Genomic DNA, 27,624 nt, shown 5'->3' with positions numbered 1-27,624 from the left:
CTAAAAATGCGCTTTATTTGTGAACCAATTCTTCTGAAACAATTTTTTCATTGCTTTTTTTACATCTTTGTTCCTCAAACTGTAGATGATGGGATTCAGCATGGGAATCACAATGGTGTAAAATGTAGACACTATCATGTCATGGTCCAAAGCATAGCTGGAATTTGGCCTCACATACATGAAGAGGATTGTTCCATGGTAAATGGATACTCCAGTTAGGTGAGAGCCACAAGTTGAAAACACTTTTTGCCTCCCTTCTGCAGACTTCATCTTCAGAATGGCCATAAAATGAAACCATAAGAGAACAATACAATCAGGATATTGCACAACTCAAGAAAACCCACCAAGTAGAAGAGCAGAAGCTGGTTGATGTCAGTGTCAGAGCAGGAGATAGCAAGGAGTGGAGGGATATCACAAAAGACGTGTCTAATTTCATTGGATGCACAGAAGGAGAGGCTAAAAGTTGCTACGGTGTGTAAAGTAGCATTTAAAAAACCACCAACATATGAAGCAGTGATGAGTGGCACGTAGACTCTGGGTGACATGTTAACTGAATATGAAAGTGGCTTGTAGATTGCTACAAAGCCATTGCCATTGCTGCCAAAAGAAAGGATTCTGTGGTCCCAAAAGTGACAAAGAGCAGCATCTGTGTTGCACATGCAGTAAATGAAATGGCTTTATTCTCTGCCAGGAAATTGGCTAACATTTTTGGGGTGACAACTGAAGAATAGCAGGCATCTAAGAAAGATAACACACTCAGAAAATAGTACATGGGGTTGTGGAGACGAGAATCTACCACGACTAGTAAAACCAGTCCCAAATTTGCCACCAGAGTGAAAATATAGATTGCTAGAAATAGTACAAAGAGAAAGACTTGCAGCCCAAAATCGTTCGTGAAGCCCAGCAATGTAAACATGGTGACTTCAGTGACGTTCTTCAACTGAAACCTGTAGGGATCCAGTCCTGATGACGACACTGACATTTCAGTTGATATTGAAAAGTCATAAATGGCAATATCCTGATCTCCTGTGAAAACAGAGTGGACTCAACTACATTCTCATCTTTTTTTCCTTTAGAATGGGGTAATAACATAGTAGGCAGCAATGGGTTGTTTTTGTCAACTGCTTTTGAATTGGCTTCCAACTCAATTGGACTGAACCTTGCTTCCTGAAAGTGAAGAGGACTTGAAGCACTTACTGGTGATCAAGGACCACAGCCTTCAGTATGGATTACACCTCAACTTGAGAAAAACAAAAATCCTCACGACTGGACCAATAAGCAACATCATGATAAAGGGAGAAAAGATTGAGGTTGTCAAAGTGGTTTGTAGACGGCTGCATTGCAATCCTACACCATTGCCACCAAGAGAAATGCACAAAGGGATCAGAGCATCGTGATGTACAGAGTTTTTGTTGGCTAAGTTGATCACCAGGCCTTAGTTCCCAGGTCATCTTAATTTGCAAGCTTCACTGAAATCTATTCAGTATCATAGCAAAATGTAAGCTTCCACTGACAAATGGGAATCACATCTGGCATTCCAGCAGAGTAGGTGAGAATTCAACCACTGAACAACTTTTCTCCTCTAGAAAGGTGATAGGCAGTGACAATGTAGTTGGGCTCATGTGGATACAATTTACTGGATAAATATAAGAATGAAACAGTTTCAATCCTTAGTTAAACTTGTCATGTTAAAAGAAACAAACAAAAAACTTACCAATTTATGTGGTTCTCAAAACTATAAAATCTTATATTTTTGAGACCCACATAAATTAGACCAATGAATAGAGACATTTCAAAATCCAGAAACAATAGGATTGAAAGTACACACTGCTACACTAGCCCAGAATTTGCTGCAGTGTTCATCAGCACCTTTCCTTAATGTCCTCGATTGTCAAACGACAACAACAGCGCTAACCACATACTAGACTGGATTGAATTTAAATGAGGCAAACTATGTGAAAATGATTTAATTTTAAAATATTCTCAATTGGCTACAGAATAGGATAATTTAGACTTACATTTCAAGTTGTCTTAGAAGGCAGCCTTCAAGAGACCAATCATTTTATGTGCTCTTTTCTCTTAATTATTCCATTCCATTGACATTTCTAGAACAGTGGTGAGCAGGGTATCAGGTGGTATTCTGGAGATAAATGCACCTTGTATGCAGAGAAAAACAGGATATTGATTCTTTTTTTATGTTTCTTTAAAAAAACAAACATATTATTAAGTTGTCCTTTTTACCTTTTCAGCTTATTATATCATTATTACTGTTTTTCAATGTTTACCTTAATGACAATTTTAAGATGTTCTCTATTCATAAGAAGCCCTGTTGGGTAGTGGTTAAGTGCTTGTCTGCTAACCTAAAGGTCAGAGGTTCAAATCTATCAACCACTCCTAAGAAGAAGGATGTGACGGCCTGCTTCTGCAAATATTACAGCCTACTCTGTCCTATAGGGTCATTATAGCGTCACTATGAGTTGGAATCAACTCAACTGCAATGCATTTGGTATTTGTTTTTTTTCTCTATTTGTATGCTCATTGGCCCTGCAAGTCCTTGGGTGGATTTGAGATTCATATTCCTGTCCAAAGAAACCATTTAATATGTTATTGTTGCTTATGGAGTCCTGGAATAAGTATGAAATAAATGTCACACTAAATTACTGATGAAGATGTTTATTACAAGTTTTCCTAAAAGAATAAAACCACTGTTTTTGCCACAAAGTAGTATTTGGTTATCATTTATTTATCTATTTCCTCTATGCCATGAAACCATTCCTCATTTAGTGGAGTAAGAATAAAGAAAAGTACCTAAACAAACAACAACAATAACAACAACAAAAAGTAGAAGAAAGTATCCAAGAGGCACCTGTATATCAGTTGAAAGCCTCACTGATTAAAACACAATTAAATACTGAATTCGCCTTATTTAGGAGTGAGATTTCAGGACTTTCATTTTTTCTTCATTGTGTCACAGACTGACGTGTTTTATCCCTTAGGTATTTGGCATCTGCATTTTCCAGCATTTAAGGGAGTGAAAATGACCATCCGTCACTTGGCCTTACTTTGGTGGCTTCTTTGTTGCTACAATGCTGGAAGCTATGTCACGGGTACTTCAAATACCAACAGGATCACCTTTGATGGATGGGTTTGAGAGGAGCTTCCAGACTAAGACAGGCTAGGAAGAAAGGCCCAGAGACCTACTTACAAAAATTAGCTGATGAAAACCCTATGGATCCTAACAGAATATTGTCCAATATAATGCTAAAGATAAGCCACCAACTTTGGACCAAACCAAACCAAACACATTGCCCTCTAGTGGATTCCAACTCATAATGACTTCATTGGACAGAGCAGATCTGCCCCACAGCTTTCCAAGGCTGTAAAACGCTGGTGGTGTAGTGGTTAAGTGCTATGGCTGTTAACGAAAGGGTCAGCAGTTCAAATCTGCCAGGCGCTCCTTGGAAACTCTATGGGGCAGTTCTACTCTGCCCTATAGGGTCGCTATGAGTCGGTATTGACTCGAAGGCACTGGGTTTGGTTTTGGTCTAATCTTTATGGAAGCCGACTGTCCCACCTGTCTCTGGCAGAGCAGCTGGTGAGTTGAAACTGATGACCTTTTGCTTAGCAGCTCTGTACATAACCTTTGCTCTATGGGAACTCTCCAGGGTTGGAAGGTACTCAAAAAACACGTTGACCACAGCAGTGGACTGGACCATACAAACAGTCATGAAGCCAGTGCAGGACCAGACAAGATTTTGTAATTTTGAAAATGGAGTTGCCATTAATTGGAACTGATTTGAGGGTAACTAACAATATCAATGAGAAGTGAAAAATCTGTCACTCATAGAGTGGAACTTCACTCAATGTTCTACAAATGATTTATATTCATCCTATGCCACTTGCTACAGTTTTATCTTATTCAGATGTCATTTTAAAAGAAAAGAACAAGCTAATTTGGAAGGAGAGGAAAGTACACGTCTTTGTTTTCCCTAAAATGTTTTCACAGATCCATGTGGGAGATTTTTCTAATACCTAGAATAAGTAGCTTCCTAAATGTTGGGATAAAAATGTTGGGATACAGAGCAAAAAATGGTGATTTGAGCATTAAAGAACTCTAGTGTAAAAAAATAAATTAAATTGCTAGTTCTGTGTAAATTCAGGTATATTGTGTATAACTTTTGGGAATACCCACACAAATACCTTATTAGAATAACTTCTAATTGTATTTTAATAATTATATTAATAAGATAATTGAAAAAGGCATCATACAATTAATATCTGTCAAATAATAAAATATGCATTAATGTATTCTTTGCAATTCACAAAAATTTCATTTCTGTTAAGAAAATCCTCCATCCTCTTTCCTTCTCTTTTTGTCTATCTCTCTCTTTCCCTTCCTCTCTTCTCTCTTTACCTTTCAAGAGCCCGTGGAAGACGGACAAAATATTTACTGAAGAGAGTCAGAAACAAAAGAGGAACGAGGTAGATGGGAAGAAGCACAGTGAAAGAAAATAAAAACTTGCACTGAAGTTTTGAATAATGGACAAATGATTAGTCTACTAAAGGAATCCATTACAAAATCTGTTAGATAGAAAACATGACTAACATACACAGGAGAAATGTCAGCTAGGTTGCAATTCTAACGGTCCTTTCACACACGAGTCTGAGATAAAACAGCAGTGGTAGAAGGTTAAGAACATTATATTTGGACTTGAAAAACCTCTATTAAAATCTCAGAAATAGCACCTAATGGCAGTGTGAGCTTGGAGAAGTAATGTCATCCTCTGTACCAAAAAATAGGTAGGATTGACAAAATATTTCAGACACATCTTGTTCAACTACATGGACAAGGTATTCATGCAGAGTGTTTATGTGAGACATTAAAATATTTTATTAAATAAAATTTTTGAATATATGTGAAAAATGCACACAGTTTAAATGTAACTTCTAAATTTTAGTTATAAAAATAAAATAGAGTTACAAAATCACTCTTTTATCAAAACATTGAGCAATGACTGAACCCCAAACCAGAAGCTAAAGTATCTGCCTTGTTCATGTTTGTTATATAACGCACACACACGCACCCTCACAAACACACACACAAAGTTGTCCTTGAGTTGATTCCAACTTGCACCAACCCTATAGGACAGAGCAAAGCCGCCACATAGAGTTTCCTAGGCTGTAATCTTTACTGAAGCAGACTGCTTCATCTTTCCCCCATGGGGCAACTGGTGGGTTCAAACAACCAACCTTCTGGTTAGCAGTCAAGCGCTTAACCGCTGCACCACCAGGGATCTTTTATGACACTAAATGTGTGTTAAAATACCATTTTGTTGAAGTTGCACTCAATGAACCCTAAGATCCTAATGCTGTAAAGGATCAGGAAAAAATGCCTCTCTATTGGTGCATGCTGCCTTTGGGCTTGTCACTGAAGTTTTAGTGTGTTTTGCTTAAATTCTCCTGATACTCTTGCTGATATAATTTTCAGTTACCCTTGATGGCTCTGATATTTCCTGTAGAGCGAGAATATCAGTTAAGAAAGAAATGACATTTTATACCATATCAGCTTCTATTAGAGCAATTCTCTGCTTTGATCCAGGGAACCGGAAACTCGGCAGAGGACAAAGTATGGGCTTTAACTACCGCTTCCAAGTTTCTTCAAACAGGCACTTCTGTTAACAAAGCTTAAAGGAAATGAAAACTGGTGGTGTGTACAACTGGTTGATTTCACATTAACAGGAGACAGAGACTAGGAAGACAAAATCAAATACCCTGAAATATTTAACAAAACATGAACCCTCTAGAAGAGTAAAATAAGATTAATTCCTCAATTCTTATACACTCAGAAAATGTAAATTATGACATGTGAATGAGAACAACACTTCAAAGACTAAGGTTGAGAAAAGACACCAGCAACCATATATTAATAAGTGAATTGAAACCTAAAAAAAAAAGAGGCAAAAAACCTGCTGCTGCTGTCAAGCCGATTCTGACTCATAGTGAACATATAGGACAGAGTAAAACTGTCCCATCGTGTTTCCAGGAGAATCTGGTGGTTTCAAACTGCTCATTTTTTGGTTAGCAGCCAAACTCTTAACCACTCTGCTACCAGGGCTCCAAACAGAACCTAGGGGTTTGGAACTTTGTGTACATTATCATATGTAATCTACAGAGCAAATGTATAACTATCTAATTTAGTGTCCTTTTACGGATGAGACCTAGTTTGTTTTTTTTTTTTTTTTTTTAGACATATACTTTAAGCAAAGTCAAGCAGATAGTTACTAGTAGAGCGAGAATTCAGGCTCACATTTTTCTGATTCCATAATCTAAATATTTCCATTTGACCATTTTGCAATTCCATTATATCATGCCATAATTCTGAAATCAATGTTCCCTAGAAAAATGAAAAATAATATCTTCGCTTATTTAAATTCCTTTTTCTATATTCATCCAGTTTAAACAGACCATGAAATTAAAAAAAAAAGTCTATAATGGCTTCATTAGTAAAATAAAATTAAAATTAATATTTAATTCTCCCAGAGAAAGCAATTATGATCCTAAAGTAGTACATACTCAAATGCAGGTTGAAATCTCATTTGCTCTTCATTTCATAACTTCCTTGATTTTTAAATATACCTTAATAACTGTACTGTTCCTATTCTGATCGTCATCCATCAAGAAAATTAAAACAAATTTCTGATTTACACATCTATTGATCTAAATATGGAAGGAGTGCTTTCTGCTTTCTTTGCTATGTTCTCAGGAAGATGTGTGATACAATTTCTAATATAAGACCGAATTAACTAGAATCACCTCTTTCAGGTTTAAATTTTAAGTTCTATATTCTAGTGTAAGGTTCAAGGTTCTCATTTCTAAAATATTTTTCAGGTGATGAAAAACTTTTCCTCTTACCTGTGGAACTGAACCGTTCACTCAAAGTTCGCTCTGACTATTATGTGTATGGATTTTTATATAAGCTTCTTAATGGCTTCTTGTAGGCCATAGGGAATTCTCAAGGAGAAAACACATTAACTATCTTCTAGAAAAGAAAGCAACAAGATTTTTTTTTTCCTTTCAGTGAACAAGCAAATGGTTCTGGCACAATAAACTGCATGATAAAAATAGTAAAATGAATCATGTTGGCCTCTTAGAAAAGATGCCTCGATGGAAAAGCTTATAACATAAGATTGAAAATCTAATGCTGCAGAACATTGTTCTTGCTCTGATGTTAATAACTATTGATATTGGGTTAAAAAATCAAATTCCCTAAAATTTAGTTTCTTTTTTCCAGTAGTATAACCTGTTTAATATTCTGTAAATATATATAGAGATAATATGAAGTAATAACATGTTAGAATTTATAATAGTTTAATAAAAGTAACTATACTCCTCATCTTAGTTATAAGGTGCTAGGCATCAAATTGGTATGAGAGATAGATGTAAGCTCATTGAGAGTTTAGGCCAGGAGAGATGGGAGAACATATAGACAACTCTATTGTTCTATGGGACAGAACACTAGAATACTAGAAGTACTGCAAAGTTAAAGGTCAAACTTTGAGTTGTACAGGGTCTTTTCCTGTCTTGAGAATTCTTTATACAAATGTAAAGAGATATACCTAAGAAATTTAAGAATATACTTAATATGCTCTTAGAGAATTCTTGGAAACATTGTAAAAAACACATGGTTGTCTAGGCTCCATAGAAAAAGATGCTAAGTAGATAGTAAATGTTGGTCATGGAATCTGAGTTGAAAGAAAGAGGGGAAGAAAGGAAAGAAGGAAGGAAGGAAGACAGAAAGGAAGGAAGGAAGGTACACTGATACTGGTAGGCACCCAGTTGGGATCGATCAATGTATTAACTAAATGCAATCCCAAATTGACCTATAAATATAATGTAATTTTAATTAAAATCAAATATTTTTGCAGATCTTAACAAACTTATTCCACAATTCATACAGAAAAAGCAAAAGAAATAAAATAATAAAAATAATTTCAAAAAAGGAGAATAGCGTTTGAAGATTTACCTAATCTAATTTTAGGACTTACCTTAAGCCAAAATAATCAAGACAGTGTGGTATTGGTTAAGAAATAGTGGCCTACATCAATGAAACAGAACACACATATATGGCCAACAGATTTTTGACAAAGATGCTAAAGAAAATCCATGGAGAAAGTGTATGCTTTTTTAAAAATGGTGCTGAAAGAACTGAACAGCCTTATACCACAAAAAGGGAATTGGTTAATTCTTTCACCGTTTTAAAAATTTGTCTCAGTATGAACCCCTCCCCCCAAAACATGGACAAAGGACTTGATCAGACAATTCACCAAAGAGGATATTCAAACGGCCAACAGCACATGAAAATAATGCCATTCACCATTAGAGAATGCAAATCAAAACCATAATGAAATATCACCTCACCCCCATTAGAATGGCAATGATGAAAAAAATGAGAAACAAGTATTGATGAGGTTGTGGAGAATTTGAAACCTGCATTCATTGCTGCCAGAAATGTAAAATGCTGCAAACATTGTGTAAAGCAGTTTCAGGGCTCCTCAAAAAGTTGAACATAGAATTACCATATGACCAGTAATCCCAATCTTAGGTTTGCACCCAGAAGAAGTGAAGGCAGGAATACAAGCAGAAAATTGTACAGCAGTGCTGATTGCAGCACTTTTTATAATGCCGAAATGGTGGAAACAAACGAAAATGTCCCTCAACAGATGAACGGAGAAACAAATGTGGTATATACACACAATAGAATATTACACAGCTGTACAAAGAAATGAAGCTCTGATTCATCCAATATAGATGAACCTTGAAAACATTATGCTGAGTAAAATAAGTCAGCCACAAGAGGACAAATACTGAATGATCTCACTTATATAAAAAAGTAAATATATGGACACCAAAGATTATTAATGGTACCAGAAGTGAGAGGGAGGGAAAAAGGGGGAGTTTTTGTATGGGGGGCATTGAGTTTATGTTAATGGTGGTGGAGTATTTTGGAAAAAACAATAATGGTTGCACAATATGAAAAATGTAATCAATGACATTGAATTGAAAATGTGGAGGTTGTATGGGCAAGTGTTTTGGTGGGTATATTTTCTGCACACACACACACACACACACACACAAAGACCCTTTGCACTGTGGACTTCTGTCCTCCAAAACTGTAAGATAATATTATATTGTTTAAAAAAAAACTTTAAAAAGGCCTTTTGTCACAGATGTGCCCAGCGCAATGCACTGTTGATTTCTTGACTGCTGCATCTGTGGGCAGTGACTATTGATACAAATAACCATGTGTATTAAATTTGGTACCAGTAGAGTGGGGTGCTGCTCTAACAGATAACTAAAATCTGGAAGTGGTTTTGAATCTGTGAATGGGTAGAGGATGAAAGACTTTTAAATTACCTGATAGTAAAAGCCTGGGTTGCCTTGAAGAGACTGTTGGTGGAATTACAGACAGACATCAGAGACAATTCTGATGGGGACTCAGAAGAAAGTGAGGAGAGCTGTCACACTGGAGGTGCAACAGATGGCAAGAGGCAGCAGCAGAGAATAACAGCCGCAGAGAGATGGTAGCAGCAGAACCAGGAGACCAGCACAAGACAGGCCTGACCCATGGAGCAAGAACGTTGAGTGTCTTCCAGCAGAAGTTACAGGCAGAGTGGGGTGCCTCCAGGCACTTATCGGTGGAGCTAAAGAGTTTTGGAACACTTGCCCCAGCAGGGCAGACTGGCAGCGAGGCCTAAGACGTCAAAAACCAGGGAACCAGGATAAAGAAGTTGAAGAGACAAGAAACACAGGAAACTAGCACAGTTGCCATCCAGTGAGCCTGAAAGGCAGAACTGAAGCCCAGAGTAGATGGGCCTCCACCCAGAATCCCGAGAGTGCGGCCAATACCCAGAGTCTGGAGGGCAGGGTCATTGCCTAAATGTTCTCAGAAAACAGATGATTATTTTCAAGCCTTGACAACTAATGTAATGTGTTCTGTCGACTTCCTTGGTATGTATTATCCCTTCTTTTCCATTAATTTCTTCCATTTGTAATGGAAATATCTAGTTTCTGCCTGTTCCACCATTGTACTTAGAAGCAGATAACTTGTATTCTAGATTTCACAGATGAAGAGGAAGTTTTGGATGTTGGACTTTGAATTTTAAGACTTTTGCTGTGATATGATGGGGGTGAATGTGTTTTACATGTGCAAGGGTATGAGCTTTGGGGAGCCAAATGGTGGAACGGACTGAATTATGTTCCCCAAAAATGTTTGCCAAATTGGCAAGGTTATGGGTACCAGTATTGTGTGACTGTCCATCATTTTGTCATCTGATGTGATTTTCCTTTGATCTCTAAGTCCTACCTCTATGTTGTTATGAGGCAGGATTATAAGCAGTTATGTTAGTGAGGCAGAATTCAATCCACAAGGTGAGGTTTTATCCTGAGTCAATCTTGTCTGAGATATAAAAGGGGGATGGACTTCCCAGAGATTTAGAATTGTTCTAGGCTCATTTTCATTTTGCACTATTTATTTATTTACATTTTCATCCAGTTCAAAATATATTGTATTTTCCTGTGTGATGTCCTCCTTGACTGATGGTTTATTTAGAAGTATGCTGTTTGCATAGCTATTTCTACCATCCAGCGCCAAATTATAAAATACATGTTTCTATTTATTTTTTCAATTACTGAGAGAGGAATGTGTAAATCTCCAATTATAATTCTATATTTGTATACTAATTTCAATTCTAATAATGTTTGCTTCATGCATTTTGAAATTTTATTTTAGACATATACACTTTTCAAATTGTTAAGTCTTATTGATGAATTCAGCTCTTTATCATGATGTAACTGATCCCTTTATCCCTTGTAATATTCCTCTGTTTGGTCTACTTCGCTAGTCTAACCAGAGTGATATCTACCTGGAATTTTAGTTCTCATCCTTGAAAATGGTATAAAACCTCAGAATCAGTATGTTGTTGTTGTTAGGTGCCATCGAGTCAGTTCGTACTCATAGTGACCCTATGCACAACAGAACGAAACACTGCCCGGTCCTGCGCCATCCTTACAATCATTGTTATGCTTGAGCTCATTGTTGCTGCCACTGTGTCAATCCACCTTGTTGAGGGTTTTCCTCTTTTCTGCTGACCCTGTACTCTGCCAAGCATGATGTCCTTCTCCAGGGACTCATCCCTCCTGACAACATGTCCGAAGTATGTAAGACACAGTCTCGCCATCCTTGTTTCTAAGGAGCCTTCTGGCTGTACTTCTTCCAAGACAGATTTGTTCGTTCTTTTGGCAGTCCGTGGTATATTCAATATTCTTTGCCGACACCGCAATTCAAAGGCATCAACTCTTCTTCGGTCTTCCTTATTCATTGTCCTGATTTCACACGCATATGATGCGATCAAAAATATCATAGCTTGGGTCAGGCACACCTTAGTCTTCAGGGTGACATCTTTGCTCTTCAACACTTTGAAGAGGTCCTTTGCAGCAGATTTGCCCAATGCAATGCGTCTTTTGATTTCTTGACTACTGCTTCCACTGCTGTTGATTGTGAATCCAAGTAAAATGAAATTCTTGACAACTTCAATCTTTTCAATCTCAGTATAGGTATGCTAAAATAAATAAAAAACCTTACTGCCTTGGAGATGATTCTGACGGATAGCTACCCTGTAGGACAGAGCAGAACTGTCCCATAGCGTTTCCAAGGCTCAAAACCTTTACAGAAGCAGGCTCTTGCATGTTTTTCCCAAAGAGCAGCTCTGGCTTCTAACCACTGAAGTTTCATTTAGCAGCCTGGTGCTTAACCTCTGTGCTACATGGCTTCCTTTCAGTATAGGTATAATTGACCTAATTTACTCCACTTTTACAATCTTCTTTTAATATCTTCGGTTTAATGATCACTCAGGCTCATGACCTGCAGCTTCCACATGTTTCAACCAAATCAATCACTAGTTAAATCCTATGGAAACCACACCTCCAACACTACTTGCATTCATTCCTTCATCATTGACTTAATGAAGGCCTTCAATACTTCATATGGTGTTGTCTAAAGGCCAAATAATGCAGTTGATAAAGGAAAAAGATTGGCATGTTCTTTTATTCTACGTACCAAAATGTCTAAAAGCGAGGCCTTTGTAGCCAGGAAGCTTAAATGAGAATATAGTTATCACTCTTAAGAACTATGTGGTTTTGAGCAAACTTATGTACCTCTGTTTCCTCAATAAGAGATAATTGTAGAACCACTTACAGGAGAAGGTATGATGATTACATGATTTAATATGTAAAAGGCACTTATGTAATTGTTCAGTGCCTAATCAGCTGCGTATGAGCTCTAACCATTGCTATTAGCTATTACTCATTCATTGACTTACCATTCATTTAATAAATATCTATAGTATTACGTTCCAAGTACCATGTTATGCCCTGAGGATCAGTAGTGAGGACAGACACAATGACTGCCTTCATGCAATTTACAGTATCAGCATACTGTTAGATCTACATAAAACCAAACCCACTGCTGTCTAGTCAATTCCAACTCATAGCCACCCTATAGGACACAGTAGTGTCACCTCATAGAGTTTCCATGGCTATAATCTTTGAGGAAGCTGACTACTACATCTTTTTCCTACCGACTGGTTGGTAGGCACAAACCTCAGACCTTTTGGTTAGCAGCTAAGGGCTTTAACCACTGCAGCACCAGGGTTCCTTAATACCTATATAGGAACTAAATATTTAAAACAATGAATATTAATTTCAATATTTATTTTAGGTAATATTGACCAATGTGTTAACTTATATTAAATGAATAAATAAAAGGGGTCCATGGAGACAGGAAGGTCAAACAATTATTTCTTAATGGAAAGATGCTTGAGGTAACTTATAAAGAATAAAACTATTTAACTTGAGAGTTAAATATACCATTTTTCCATGTTGACTTGAACAAATAAAAAATCATTGAAGACTGTTTTATCTCAAAATTTGGTTTCTACTTTATTAAGAGAAAAATAGGAGACAGTATGGGAATTTCCAAACAGGTTCATTTGACATGAATTCTTGTCTAATTTGATGGCTGGATTATTAACCAAATATTTTTAGGCACAATTGGGTGCAACCTTATTCCTTCAGTTCATCTCTTCCTTTCCCATAAGATTATGTTGTTTCTTTTTTTTCACTTGGAAGACTGATAACAAAGGAGACAACCTTGACTGAATCCTTTCCTTTACAACTTTGAAACCCTGATTTGAATAATAGAAGTTTCAAATATGATCTATGAATGTTGCAAAAATTCTGAGTTTTGTAAAAGTCACCTATTTAGGAGTACTTTTGAAGCAGGCTATTCCTATCTTCTAGAGAGACCATCTGAATAGATCATAATCAGAAAGGATTTTTTGTTACTAGGGCTTCAAATTATATAACTTTTAAAAGATAAAATGTCTATATTGCATCTGTGAAAATTAGTACTTTTTTAAAGGAATTTTGAGCATATATTTAAACCTCACTCTGATGTCAAATATCCCTTCTTCCAACAGAAATGTATTAGTTTTCTTTGCATATTTGATCCGAAGAGATTAGAAATTGAGGCTCTGAAACTTACTGGTGTGCTTTTCAAACTCATAATTAAGAACTGGCTTTTAGAGGAACATTGTTTTGATTGCTAGTTTCTGATAATTTCGTTGTGGTTGGGTCACAAGATAACCACCACTGATAGGAAGAAAATAGGTTTTATTGAGCAAAACATACTTTTTACTCTTAATGACTTGTAAAATAAACAAACATTGAAGTAAAAACAAATAATTCAGTAAGGAGTTAGCATAAACAGGAAAGACTTGGGGTGATGTAGACCATTTTTTTCCTTCTCTGGGCCATATTCGTTGGTGTAAAGTTTCATTCGTAATGACCAATGTAGAGTTTTTCTTCATAGTTAGAGAACAAAGGTAGAATTAGAAAATGAACTAGAATTATTAAAGGATTTCTGAATGGTGAAATAATTTTTCTGATTTTGGAGCAAACACATATAGTAGCCAATTGTAGCTTATTCTCTAAGCTTTATGTTTGTTTTTACTGAACCTTAAGTATACTCTCATTAAGTATACTCTCTGGTCTCTTAGTAGTTTCAGAAAGAGTCTAATAAATTTCTGTGATTGGACAATGGCAAAAAAAAAAAAAAACTAATAGTGGAATCAATGTTTATGGTGTTCAGTGAAGCAGTGCAGAAGGCATATCCAGAGGCCGAGATGGATCTGACAGCATAAGGGGCTAGTAATCTTTGGGAGGTCCATCACAGGGATTTCAGAATGGGAAATTAACTTCCAAATGTTTGCTGAAGACTTACTATAAACAATGTGAGAATATGTGAAGCTATAGAGTTCTCAGGACAGCATCATTATAGTAAGAGAAAGAGGAGGTTAAATACTAATCATAGTAACATAACCTGTCACTGAATGTTTAATATGGGTACATTTGAATGTAATCCCATAAGTATGTATATGATACAACTTACCTGCACTTGTAAAGCTCTGCCTTGGAAGGTTGATTAATGCTTCATTTGGAAATATTCTAGGAGAAAAAAGTACTTTAAACTAAAAGCAAGGCACTTTCTTCTCTAGATTCAAATCTTAGAACTATAGACTGACACCCAACATTCTTTTCAGTATTACAATGCTAAAAATGTACTTTATTTATGAACCAATTTCTCTCAAAGATTTTTTCATTGCTTCTTTTACATCTTTGTTCCTCAAACTGTAGATAAAGGGATTCAGCATGGGAATCACAATGGTGTAGAATACAGACACTATCATGTCATGGTCCAAAGCATAGCTGGAACTTGGCCTCACATACACGAAGAGGATTGTTCCATGGTAAATTGACACTCCAGTTAAGTGAGAGCCACAGGTTGAAAATACTTTTCGCCGCCCTTCAGCAGAATGCACCTTCAGAATGACCATTAAAATGAAACCATAAGAGTTCAAGACAATCAGGATGGTGAATACTTCAACTGAACCTACCGCGTAGAAGAGTAGAAGCTGGTTGATGTGAGTATCAGAACAGGATATAGCAAGGAGTGGAGGGATATCACAAAAGACATGTCTAATTTCATTGGATGCACAGAAGGACAGGCTAAAAGTTGCTATGTGTGTAAAGTAGCATGTGAAACACCACAAACATAAGAAGCAATGATGAGTGGCACATAGACTCTGGATGACAAGTTAACTGAATACAGAAGTGGGTTATAGATCGCTACGTAGCAACCACATGCCATTGCCGCCAAGAGAAATGATTCTGTGGTACCAAAAGTGACAAAGACCAGCATCTGTGTTGCACATCCAAGGAATGAAATGGTTTTATTTTCTGCCAGGAAATTGACCAACATTTTTGGTGTGATAACTGAAGAATAGCAGGCATCCAAGAATGATAATGCACTCAGAAAACAGTACATGGGGTTGTGGAGTCGGGAATCTACCATGACTAATAAAACCAGTCCTAAATTTCCCACCAGAGTAAAAATATAGATTGCAAGAAATAGTAAAAAGAGATAGACTTCCAGCTCAAGGTTATCTGTAAAACCCCGCAATATAAACATGGTGACTTCAGTGGTGTTCTTCAGCTGAATCCTGTGTGCATCCCGTCCTGATGGCAACACTGACATTTTAGTTGATATTTATGGGTCCTAAATGCAGTTGGACTCTCGGCGTGGTACAAATGATAAATGTACTTGCTGCTAACTCAAAGTTTGGTGGTTCAGTTCCACCCAGAGGCACGTCAGAAGAAAGGACTGATAATCTACTACCAAAAATGAGTCTTGAAAATCCTATGGAGCACAGTTCTACTCTGACACCCTCAAGATTGCTTTGAGTTGGAAAGGACTAGATGACAACTCATAAATGCAATATCCTGGGAAACAGAGTGCATTCAATTCCATCTTCATGTTTGTTTCTTAGAAGGGCGTGATAATATCCTAGACAGTGATGGAATAGGCAGTGATTGGCTGGGCCCATCTGGATGTAATTTCCTGTTTAAATAAAATAAATAAATGGCTTCATACATTTGTTGGCTGAGCTTCTCATGTTAACAGCAAACGAGCAAACAAACAAACCTGCTAATTTATGTGGTTCTCAAATTGCCATATTTTAAAATTGGCAAGGAAGAATGAATAGAGGGCTTTTTAAATCCAAACACTTTTTCCATGTAAGTAAACCCTAAAAAAAAAAATTAGCTACAGTGTTTATGAATGCCTTTCCTTAACACCCACTAGGATAAAATGAGAACACCACCATGTATCTCACAATATTGGATTAAATTTAAATGAGAAAAAACTTATTAAAATTATTTAATTTTAAAATGTTCTCATATGACTAGAAAATCGATGAAGTTAGACTAACCTTTCAAGTTGTCTTAACAGGCACCTTTTTCTATGTAAATCCGTGAAGTTCATATACAACTTTGAGAACACACATGCATATATCTTATAATATTTTAATTGTGTTTGAATGGTTATAATAGTAGTTAATAAAGTCATGAAATAATAGATAAATATATATTCATATATTTTGGGGACATCACAAAAACACATTTATATTTCAAAAATCCCCTATCCTCTTTCTCTCTCTCTCTCTCCCTCTGCACTTTTCCCATCTTTCTCTTTCAAGAATCCATGGAACACAAACAAAATATTTACTGGTGAGAGACAGGAATAAAATAGAAATCAGGTAGAATGGAAGAAGCACAGTGAAGGGAAATTAAAAATATGCAACCAAATTTTGAGAAAAAAAAAAATGCCAGTAGGTTGTCTGCTAAAGAAATTCATTGCAAAATCAACTGCAAAATATAGCTTGACTAACAGAAACAGAAGAAATGTCAGCTAGCCTGTGATTCTAACCATCACTTCACTGATGGCTCTGACACAAGACAGCAAAAGGTGGAAAGTTAAGAGCACTGTATTTAGACTCAAAAACTTTTACTAAAATCTCAGAAATAGCACCCAGTGCCAGTGTCAGCTGGGAAAATAAAGCCATCCTTCTTCCTTCCCAGTGCCAGTGTCAGCTGGGAAAATAAAGCCATCCTTCTTCCTTCCTGTATGAAAGAATGGGTAAGTTCAACAAAATGATTGAGATATATGCTGATAAACTACATGAATGTGGTACTCATGCAGAGTGCTTATTCGTGAAACATATTAATATAATTTTTTAATTTAATTGTTTTTATTATATATAAAAAGCACATACTACTTAAATAAGCCTTCCACATTTTATCTAAAAAAAAAAATAGGGAATTCTAAAATTAATTTTTTTTGTCAAACCTTTGAGAAATGAATGAATCCCAAACCAGAATCTGAAGTGTTTTTGTTATACTTGTTTGTTATATGACCTAAAAATATCAATTTATTGAAATTAAGCTCAATAAATCCTAATATCCTATGATGTAAAAAACCAAAAAAAAAAAAAAAAAAACTTTTGCCATCAAGTAGATTCTGACCCACAGTAACCCTATAGGGCAAAGTACAACTGTCCCACAGAGCTTCCAAGGAGTGGCTGGTGGATTCGAACTGCTAAACATTTGGTTAACTGCCGTAGTACTTAACCACTGTGTCATCAGGACTCCATATTTTGTAATCTGTAAAGGATTGTAAAAATGTGTCTCCATCACTGGGTTCTGCCTTTGGGCTTGTCAGTGAAATAATAGTGTCTTTTGCTTAAATTCTCTGGATACTGTTTGTGATTTAATTTTGGGACACCCGTGATGGTCTGTTCTTGTCTGTAGAGCAAGAAAGTGATTTAAGAATGAAAGTATGGTTTATACCAAGTCAGGTTCTACTAGAGTAATTATCTACTTCACTATAGGGAACGGAGACTCGACAGAGGAAAAAGTATGAGTTTTATCTACTTCCCCCCAAACTTCTTCAAAGAGGCATTTTCGTTAGCTAATCTTTTAAGAAGTCAGAACTGTTGGTGTTTAAGTCAAAGTCCATGGGTGGTGCAAAAGGTTGAGACACTAGGCTGCTAACCAAAATTTTGGAGATTAGAATCCACTCGGAGGGACCTCAGAAGAAAGACCAACCATCTACTTCTGAAAAATCAGCTACTGAAAACCTTACAGAGCACAGTTCTACTCTCACACACATGGCGTTGCCATGAGTCAGAGTCAACAAGATGACAAATGGTCGGTTGTATTTATGACTAGCTGATTTCACTCAAAGAGGCTGTAGTGGCAAGGAACACAAAAACATAGATTCTGAATTTTTTTTAAACAAAACATGTTCCATCTGGAAGACTAAAAAAAATCAGTTCCTCAACTCTCTCAGAGTCGCAAAGTCAGAAAACATAAAGTACCAGATGTCAATGAGAAAAACACTACAAACACTAGGCTTGAGAAGAAAGAAAGCTATGACAGCAGCTACCACGTATTATTAAGTGGGTTCAAGGGGTTAGGAATTTTGTGTACATTCTGTACATAATCTACATAGCACCCTGAAAACTAAATAGTTTAGCATTCTTTTACAGATGAGAGAAAGAACTGAGGTCCAGCTAGATATAAAACTTGACCAAGGTCACACAGATAGTTACTAGCTGTCTTAGTCATCTAGTGCTGCTATAACAGAAATACCACAGGTAGATAGCTTTAACGAAGAGAAATTTATTTCCTCATGGTAAAGTAGGGTAAAAGTCCGAATTCAGGGCAATGGCTCCAAGGGCAGGCTTTCTGTCTCTGTCGGCTCTGGAGGAAGGTCTTTGTCCTCAATCTTCCCCTGGTCTAGGAGTTTCTCAGGCCAGGGACCCTGGGGGTCCAAAGGATGCACTCTGCTCCCAATACTGCTTTCTTGGTAGTATGAGATCCCCAAATCTCTGCTTGCTTTGCCTCTTACGTCTTGTAAGGCAAAATGTGGTGCAGACCATACCCCAGGGAAGCTCTCTTTACATTGGATCAAGGACGTGACCTGAGCAAGAGTGTTACATCCCACCCTAATCCTTTTAACCACAGTCAGGGATTATGATTTATTACACACAGGAAAATCACAAAATGGATGACAACCACACATGGCCTAACCAAGTAGACACACATTTTGGGGGGACACAAATCAAACCATTACACTAGCAAAGCAAGGATTCATCCCAGATTTCTTTGATTGCACAGTCTAAACTATTTCTGCTTGATCATATTGTAATTCCATTGTGCCATGTTATTATTCTGGAGCCACCAGCCTCTAGAAATAATGTCAAATAACATCCTCACATATTTGAGTTATTTTTTAAAGGCATCCAGCTTAAATAGGCCATGAAATTATTAAACTACATATACACATAAATATATATATATTGGAAATGGCTTGTAGAGAAAAATAAGTTTTAAAATAATTTATGTCCCTCAGTGAGAGAATACATATGTATATGCGTATGTGTGTGTGTGTATATATATATATATACACATATATATATATCTCATACCAAAGTAGCATATAACCAAATGCTGGTCGAAAGCTAATTTTCTCTCTCTTTAATAATTTCTCTGATTTTTAAATTTGTTGTTTTTAGGTGCCATTGAGTGGGTTCTGACTCATAGTGACCTGCTGTGCAACAGAACGAAAAACTACCCAGTCCTGCACCATTCTCACAATCTCTTTTTTTTTTTTTTAAGAAAATACAGCCTTAATTCTACTACTCCTATTCTGATTATCATCCGTAAAGCAAATTTCTGATTTAAACCTCTATTGACCTAAATATGTAGGAAGTCCTTTCTGTTTTCTTTGCTATGTTCTTGGGAAACATTCAATTTTTAATACAAGTCTGAATTAACCAGAATCACCTAAAACAAATTTACTTTTAAAACTAGGCATATACTCTAGTTGGAAATTAAAGGTTCAATCTTCTAAAATATTTTGTAAGTGATAAAATTTTTTCCTCTTACCTGTGGAACTGAATTTCTCACTCAATTAAAGTATGCCATGATTGTGTTTGGATTTTTGTACCAGTTTCTTGAGCTCTTCTTTTAGTCCATAGGGGATTAACCAAGGAGAGAGAACGCTAACTCTCTTTGGACATAAAAATAACAAGCTATTTTTTTTTTTCCTGCAATAACAAGAGAATGGCTCTGTAACAACGAAATACTTGATAAAAATGATTAAATGAATTGCTTGGGCCTCTGGAGAACTGATCCCTTAGCAGAAAAGTTTATGGCATGGGACTGGAAAATAAATCCAGTGACACAGGACGTAGCCTTAGCTCTAATGCTAATCAACTATGTGTCATTGATTAATAAATTAAACTTCCTGTAATCCAGTTTCTTCCTTCTTGGGAATATAGTCTGCTTAATTCTCTCAAAATCTTGTAAACCTATGTATTATTAAATAATACGAAAGCATAACATATGTCAGACTTTGTTCAATACAAATAATTTCTCATCTGAATTATATGTGGGGCAGTTCTACTCTGTCCTATAGGGGCGCTATGAGTCGGAATCGATTCGACGGCACTGGGTTTTCTGGGTTAGATTTTTTTGTTCTATGAGTGATACATATAAGCTCAGCGAAAGCTTAATACAAGAGATAAAACATTAATACACATGTTTATACAATAAACAAACAGAAAGCTATAAAATGAGAGACAAGGTTTTATATAAATAGCTGTTAATATTCTAAGTGGTAGAATGTTAGAATATCAGATATTGGCCAGAATGAAAGGTCAAATTTTTGAGATGTGTAGGGTCTTTTCTTGTCTTTGAAATCAGAAGCAATGTTGTGCGGAATCTAGTCGTGGTGGGTTTAGGGATTCTGTACTTCCATGGATAGTGTTTTTGGCAGAAGTACTGTGTATAGGAAAAGCAAACCCATATTCAAACTATGTATCTAGTCCAGTAAGGAAAACACTGTCTTTTCCATGATGGTAGCTGTCCAATGTAATCAATAGGCCATCAGGTAGCTAGCTGGCTCAGTGGCATGGCATCATTTGGGTACTCAATGTTGGTTTCTGCTGCTTGTAGATTGTCCTCTCAACAGTAGCCCTAGGCAGTTTGACTTTGGTGAGTGAAAGTTCTTGTCACTGAACTCGTGTATTACCTCCATGACTGCAGCCATGAACACTCTGTCCATGAGCCCATTGGGAAATGACAGGAGTGGCTGGGGAAAGAAGCTGACTGGTATCCACAGAACAGGTCATCCTATTAACTTCACTACTAAAACCCTCCTTTCCTGAGGTCACTCAGTGGTGAGTATTCACAGGGAACAAAAATATCTTCACATTTTTTTTGCCAATTCAGAAGAGATATCCACATTTCTCTTCCCTAGATATCTTTTTTACCAATTTTCCAATTATGTTCCTTCCAAAACCCCGATCATGCAACCAAATCATTGGCCACATATCAATTGCAACACTGTCCATTTTTTTTTTTATAAGCAAAAAAAAAAAACCCCTGGTTCCTATAAGTGGTGAATATTTCTGTGTTTGTATTAAAAATCAATAACCCTGACTTTAAAAACAGCTAAAACATAAATTAATCTTCTCTTCAGAGTAGGAGTTACTTTCACAGAGTAGACTGTGGCAAGAGGATAGCATGAGAGAGGCTTTGCGGGTACTGAGTCCCATAGATCTATAGGTCTTATCTTCCTAAGTGATACTTTGCACTTTAGAAAGTATATGTTGCTGTAACCGTCCTTTCTGAAACCTCCGTCTTGTACAATGCCCCCTCCCTTATTTGAAACTTTCCTTCCCAGTCGCCCTGCTCAACTTAAATTCTCCTCTCAGGCATTTTTCCTCCCAGTGAAGCCTTGTCTTTTTGGAATAAAGTGCGTAATGCTTATTTCTGAGATCTTCAATGACCCAGAGCACCTAAGATCCTTTTGTGATTCTTTGCTGTGGGTTTAGGTGAGGAGAGAGGAGCCGTCAACAACCTGCAAGTGGAAGCCAGAAGGTTTTTCCCATTTTTCCTGGTTGATATTGCTGAGATTCCCATACAGCAAATGGCTCTCTCCTTTCCGAGGCTGGTTATGAAGTTTGCAGGGTTAATACTAGGTCTTGTTAATACTTCTCTTTGCCATTTACACTGTGCCTGCTGCCATGGGAGCCTTGATGCCTTAAAATACTTATGCTGGGGTTAATGGAGGTCCTTTGTGGTTTACTTTTGTCAAAATCATCCTTTTTGTTCTTTCACTTTCCTCTTTGCTTGTGCTTGTTTGTTGTTTGTAGGAGACTTTTTAAGGAAGTGCTTTAGGGAAGATTCAGAGTTAACTAATAACAAATTTCTTTAATTACCTTCTGCTTACAAAAATTTATTTTTAGTATTTTAATTTTTTTGGCTCTTTCATAATAAAGAGTTTACTGAAATGCCATAAGCTCTATTTTCTATGCACCCTTTAAATGTGAAAATTGACAAGAATTCTCAACGTCATGTTGCAACACTTCATTCAGATTTTGTTTCTTGTGTCACCTCATCATAGAGGTTCATACCACACCCTCTGTAAAATATATCTGATCCCCTCAATGCCTTACTTTATCCCTTGTCTTGGCTTTGCTTCTCTTCATAGCGGTTATTACGTCTGCTATTGTTTACTTGTTGTTTCCTTGCCACATAGTAATGTCTCAAAAAGACTTTTGAATAAACACATAAAAGGTTATTCAAGTTATGCCAGACTTCAAGTTTCACAAGATCAGTTGCTCTCAACCTGGCTTCCCATTAGAAGCATCTGGAAAACTGTAGAAAATTAAACATGCTGTTGGTCCTTGCTTGTCTATCAGTGTTACACTTTTTTTAGGTCCTACTCATGGGCGCATGTGAGTATGCGTGTGCATATGAGCATGGGTTTAGTGTGTGTTTGAATGTGTGTGTGATACAATAATGAAAGAAATTATGAGTTTTTAATAAGAAATTTCTTTAATTTCCTTCTGCTTCCTTTTTCTTGGATTCATCTTTTTTATAGTATTTTTTGTTTTGTTTTGTTTTGTTTACTCTTTCACTATAAAGGATTTACACAAATGTCGTAATCTCTATTGTCTGTGCTATTACTATTTCATCTGAGAAAACTACAGATTAGAATTTGTTATTCAGGATTCACAAAATACATGACTTATAAGGTACTCCAGGTCATTAAACATTTGATACCTTCTTCAATAGCAGTGTTTTTGTTTGTTTGTTTGCTTTCTCTATAAAGCTAGACATTTTTGTGCATTTCTTATCACTTGACTGAGACGCCTTTAAAGAAACTCAAAATCTATGCCTTGTTTACTTCAAACACATTTTAATTTCAGCAATGTAGAAATATCATGAATATGGATGTCTATAAACCCTTGCGCTATATTCTGGAATTGATATATCACAGTTTTACTTATTATACTTTACTATATTTACAGGTTTTTTGCAATATAAAATGGGTTGTATTGCCAGTATGAGAGTCTCAGAGAATCTAAGTGCTCACCCAGCATCAGAGCTATGATATAAGATTATGTCTAATATCTGACAATTTATTATCTAATGTTAAAACATAATTTTCCCCTAAGCCATCATTTTAAATCAGACTCCAAAAAACTTTATTTAGTCAACAAAAGTCAAGATTTGGTATATTACTCAAGAACTATTTACTTCCTTATCATTGAGTAAATCATTAAGTTGGTATTTTGAGCCAAAAGATAATTGGGGAATATTCCCCTCTGGGAATCTCCTATGGGTTTCATTAACAGCTGAGTAAGTGAATATAAAAGATCTAAATAAAACATGTTCATGATATATCTAAACCCGCACTTGCTATTCTTCAGGTAAGAGAACATATCAGATCATTTGCAGAATATTTAGGAGACATAACCTAGACTATCCAGGTAGACTAGGCTGTGAAGTCCCCAGTATTGAAAACTTTATTTCTTCCCTATTCCATTGGTGATTATTATATATCTGTCAAAATCTGATTTTTTTCAGATTTCTACCCAATAATTTAAAACCCGTACTTCCTAGAAAAGAACAGAGAAAATACGAAAGATATGCTTATAGAGGTAAATAATAGACTCCAAATTGAATGTACACTTTAATTTTCCTGATGGAAGAAAGCCATACACTTCATATAAGAACAATGAGAAGAAAGGTCTAAATTTAATATGTCAATAGAAAACAAAAATATTTGAACTATTCATCTGGCTGCAGGGTTGTATTTGGATATAAATAATGAGGGGGAAATAAATAATTGACATTTATTTTACTAGCTTTTACAACTAGATGTCACATCAGATTATTACTTCATAATATTTCTCTGTTATTGATTACTTGAAAGATACCCAAACACTACAATGGTGTTTGGTTTTATTTATCATGGGGGGAAGGGACAGTTGCAGAATTAAGCCATCGTGTAATAGGAGGCAGTATAGAACCAAAACCAAATCCATTGCCAGTGAGTAAATTTGGACTCATAGTGACCCTTTATGACAGAGTAGAATTGCCTAATAGGGTTTCAAAAGAGTGGCTGGTGGATTCTAACTGATGACCTTTTGGTTAGCTGCCAAAGTCTATAACCACTTCCCCAATAGGGTTCCAAGAGGCAGTAGAAAAGGATGGAAGATATGTACACTTTGGGATCAGGGAGAGCTGGGGTTGAATCTTGGTTCTGGTACTTATCAGTTGTGAAGATTGCTATAAATACATCAAAAAGTATTGTGCAGAAAATTTCTTTCTCATACCAAGTGCTCAACAAAACAAATGATAGCTGTTATTATTTCTTTCCTTTGCATTATAAGTGTTTCAATGTTGGGCCCAAGATATCTAGAGTTATCTTCTTTATCTTAAAATAATATTTATGGAAGTGACTTTACATTAATTTCTTAAAATTGAGCCTATTAAATTCATCAATAATCATAATCACTTTCTTTTTACGACTTTGACCCCTTTCCAAATGTGCTAACATAGACAGTCATACTCAGTTTAACTTTTCTTTTGACATATAGCAGAAAAGCTAGTTTCCAGAGAAATTTAACTCAAGTGCTTAATATTTCTTCTCTTTTTTTTTTTTTTTTTAACATTTTCTTTATAGAAAGCCAAATTAAGACCACTGTTACATGATGAATCTAGTTGTTGTAACCTGTGTAACTTTTATTCTTACCACTGGATCACACAATTCACAAAACTCCTACTCTCTAAAAAATAAGCTTATGTTATGTTTATGAAATCTTATTAACAGAAATTATACCATTTTTTCATATGCAAAGGCAGAAAAATATGATTAAATCCACCTTTAGAGGACTTTTTCATCATAATATGATTCATTTGGTTTGATCTTGACAAAATAATGTTTGAGTGCATGTTAGTATTAAAAAAAAAATACGTGTACTTAATTCTCGCAGTGCATACATTTTTCAATGTTTTCATTAAAATGTGAATTTTGTGACCCAAATTTAATTTTTAAAATAAATACATCTGATGACAAAATTTCAATTATATTTATCTGTTTCATTTATAACCAAAAATTGAAATATTTAAAGAAAGTTACGTGTGTGTGTGTGTTTGTGTGTGTATACACACCCAAATTGTGTCTGAATAGCTTGGTCATTAAACTTTTTTGCCAATTTAAAGAAGACTAAACTTCAGAGAGAAAATCTAACATCACACGCATTTTCTAATCATCGAACTGAGCGATGAGCATGTATTTTCAGATTCTAAACCCTGTGTTATTTACCTTGTACTATTGTGAACTCAGGCACACTGCTGAACTGACGTCAGGGGTTGTATTAGAAATCACCTTTTTCCTCAGGCTCTTAATAATATTTTTAAAAACATAATGCATTGATTTTATTCATCATTCATCAGTGTTTGTATTTGATATCTATTGACTATTTTTATCTTATTTACATAAATATTTTTGCCTCCTTATCCCTTTATTAATACCCATGTTCACCTCTACCCCCATATATGAGATTTCTCAAACTAAGAAATGTATTTTGGAATTTCTCAATTAGGTAGTGAAAGAGTTTTTTAATAAAATGACATATTTATAAACATTTTATGGTGCTATAGTCACTGATACATATTAGGAAAATTAAAATAAATGGGTTAGGTCTTCTAATATGCTTTGCCTTAAATTTTTACTTCCAGGAAAGAGAATTCAATCTAAAATATATTGTCGTTGCTGTCAAATTACTTAAGTATTTTTTTTTTCCTCTAACTTTGTTCTTTACAAAATTCCTAAGGAAATATTTTCTCTAAATACTGGCAATTTTCCTAGGTAATTCTGACATTATTTTTTCGAGGATATTGTGGATATTTGGATTTTTTCTCCTTTAATCACTCTAATCTAAATGGTTCTATCTCTTATTGAGAGATCCTTATCAATGTATTAAAACTGGAGCTAGACTTAGATTATAAATTAAAATATTTTATAGGTTATAATCTGTAGCAGATTATGTATCCATAAAACTGATTCAAAATTCCTAATCAGAAAATTACAGTAATTTAAGATGAAGTTTGGAGAGAATATCTAAAAACAAAAATTATAATAAAATATTTTTTTAATTTTTAATATATATCCTCCAACCAGATAACTCTTTGACTCTTATTTGTTTAGCCACGGGGTTATCTAGAAAATAGATAATTATTTTTAATACCTAGATAATAGTTACTTAGCTATTATTTCACTGAGTCCACAATTATCAACACATAAACAGGTGTAAAACCTTGAAAGAAATTATCTTGGAAGAAAATACTTTGAAATCATGAGTGTCATGATTTCTTCTTGTGGTTTTTTTTTTTTTTCTTTTTAACTCTTCATTAATTTCTTTCGTTTTCATCATAAATATTAGAGGGAGTAGAAAAACATATAGATTCTCAAAAATACAAATAGTCAAGCATGTAGCCAAAAAAGGGCAACGCAATATACTGAATTTAAGAAAGATGTTTGAATGAAACGTAAGCTGTCATATACTTTTTTAATTCAGTCACAGTGAATCTTTCCCCAAAAACCATCTTGATAAATCTTGTTCTGTGAAACCCAAGGATGGCTACTGAAACTGGAGAATATTCAGAGAGTAGCTCAATAAATGTTATGATACCGGCCAGTGCTACTCTATAGGATGAACATGATTCAACACATTTCATATTTTTAATTGTTTTAAAGATTACATTTCACTATTTTTCTCTTTCAATTTCTATCCCAACCTTGTGAGGTAAACATTAATATCATTTTACAGGTAAGAAGATTGTAGCAAATTTTAGACAATTGCCGAAAGAGCTAGAACTCTGATGTTCTGCTCTAATGCTCTGTCCTTTGATAAACTGTCTCATATGCTTGCATGTGAGAAGGAAATTTTCATGAATAAATAACTGCCTAGTAAATAACCCAGTTAACCCACTTATTTACAAAATGACATGATTTTAACAAATGTGTTTTAATAAATAAACAAATTAGCCCAATTAATTTCGGAAGGGCATAATTTTAGCCAATGACTAAATGCCTTTTCCATTTGATTCTGCAGAGCTCTAGGGGTACTGACTCTATACTCATTGTCTTATTGTCTTAGGAGGTCACTGCTGGGAAATCACACACGGCTGAAAAATCAATGTGAACACAGAGTTGGCATTTGTTTGAGTCACAAAATTGTGCGTTCCTGTCATAGAAATACAAACTATAACTTCATGAATATTTTTGTTTCATGAAGTATCAAC

At 35.5% G+C, this 27,624-nt stretch overlaps 2 pseudogenes; both read right to left on the bottom strand.

The window, feature by feature from the left end:
- On the bottom strand, positions 1-982 carry LOC126063775 (olfactory receptor 1094-like; annotated as a pseudogene).
- A 13,702-nt stretch (positions 983-14,684) lies between these two features.
- Positions 14,685-15,652, bottom strand: LOC126063774 (olfactory receptor 5T3-like; annotated as a pseudogene).
- Between the last annotated feature and the right edge of the window lie 11,972 nt (positions 15,653-27,624).

The sequence above is a fragment of the Elephas maximus genome, chromosome 20 (genome assembly GCF_024166365.1).
Source record: "Elephas maximus indicus isolate mEleMax1 chromosome 20, mEleMax1 primary haplotype, whole genome shotgun sequence".
NCBI lineage: Eukaryota > Metazoa > Chordata > Mammalia > Proboscidea > Elephantidae > Elephas > Elephas maximus.
This window is presented reverse-complemented; position numbering and strand designations above follow the sequence as displayed.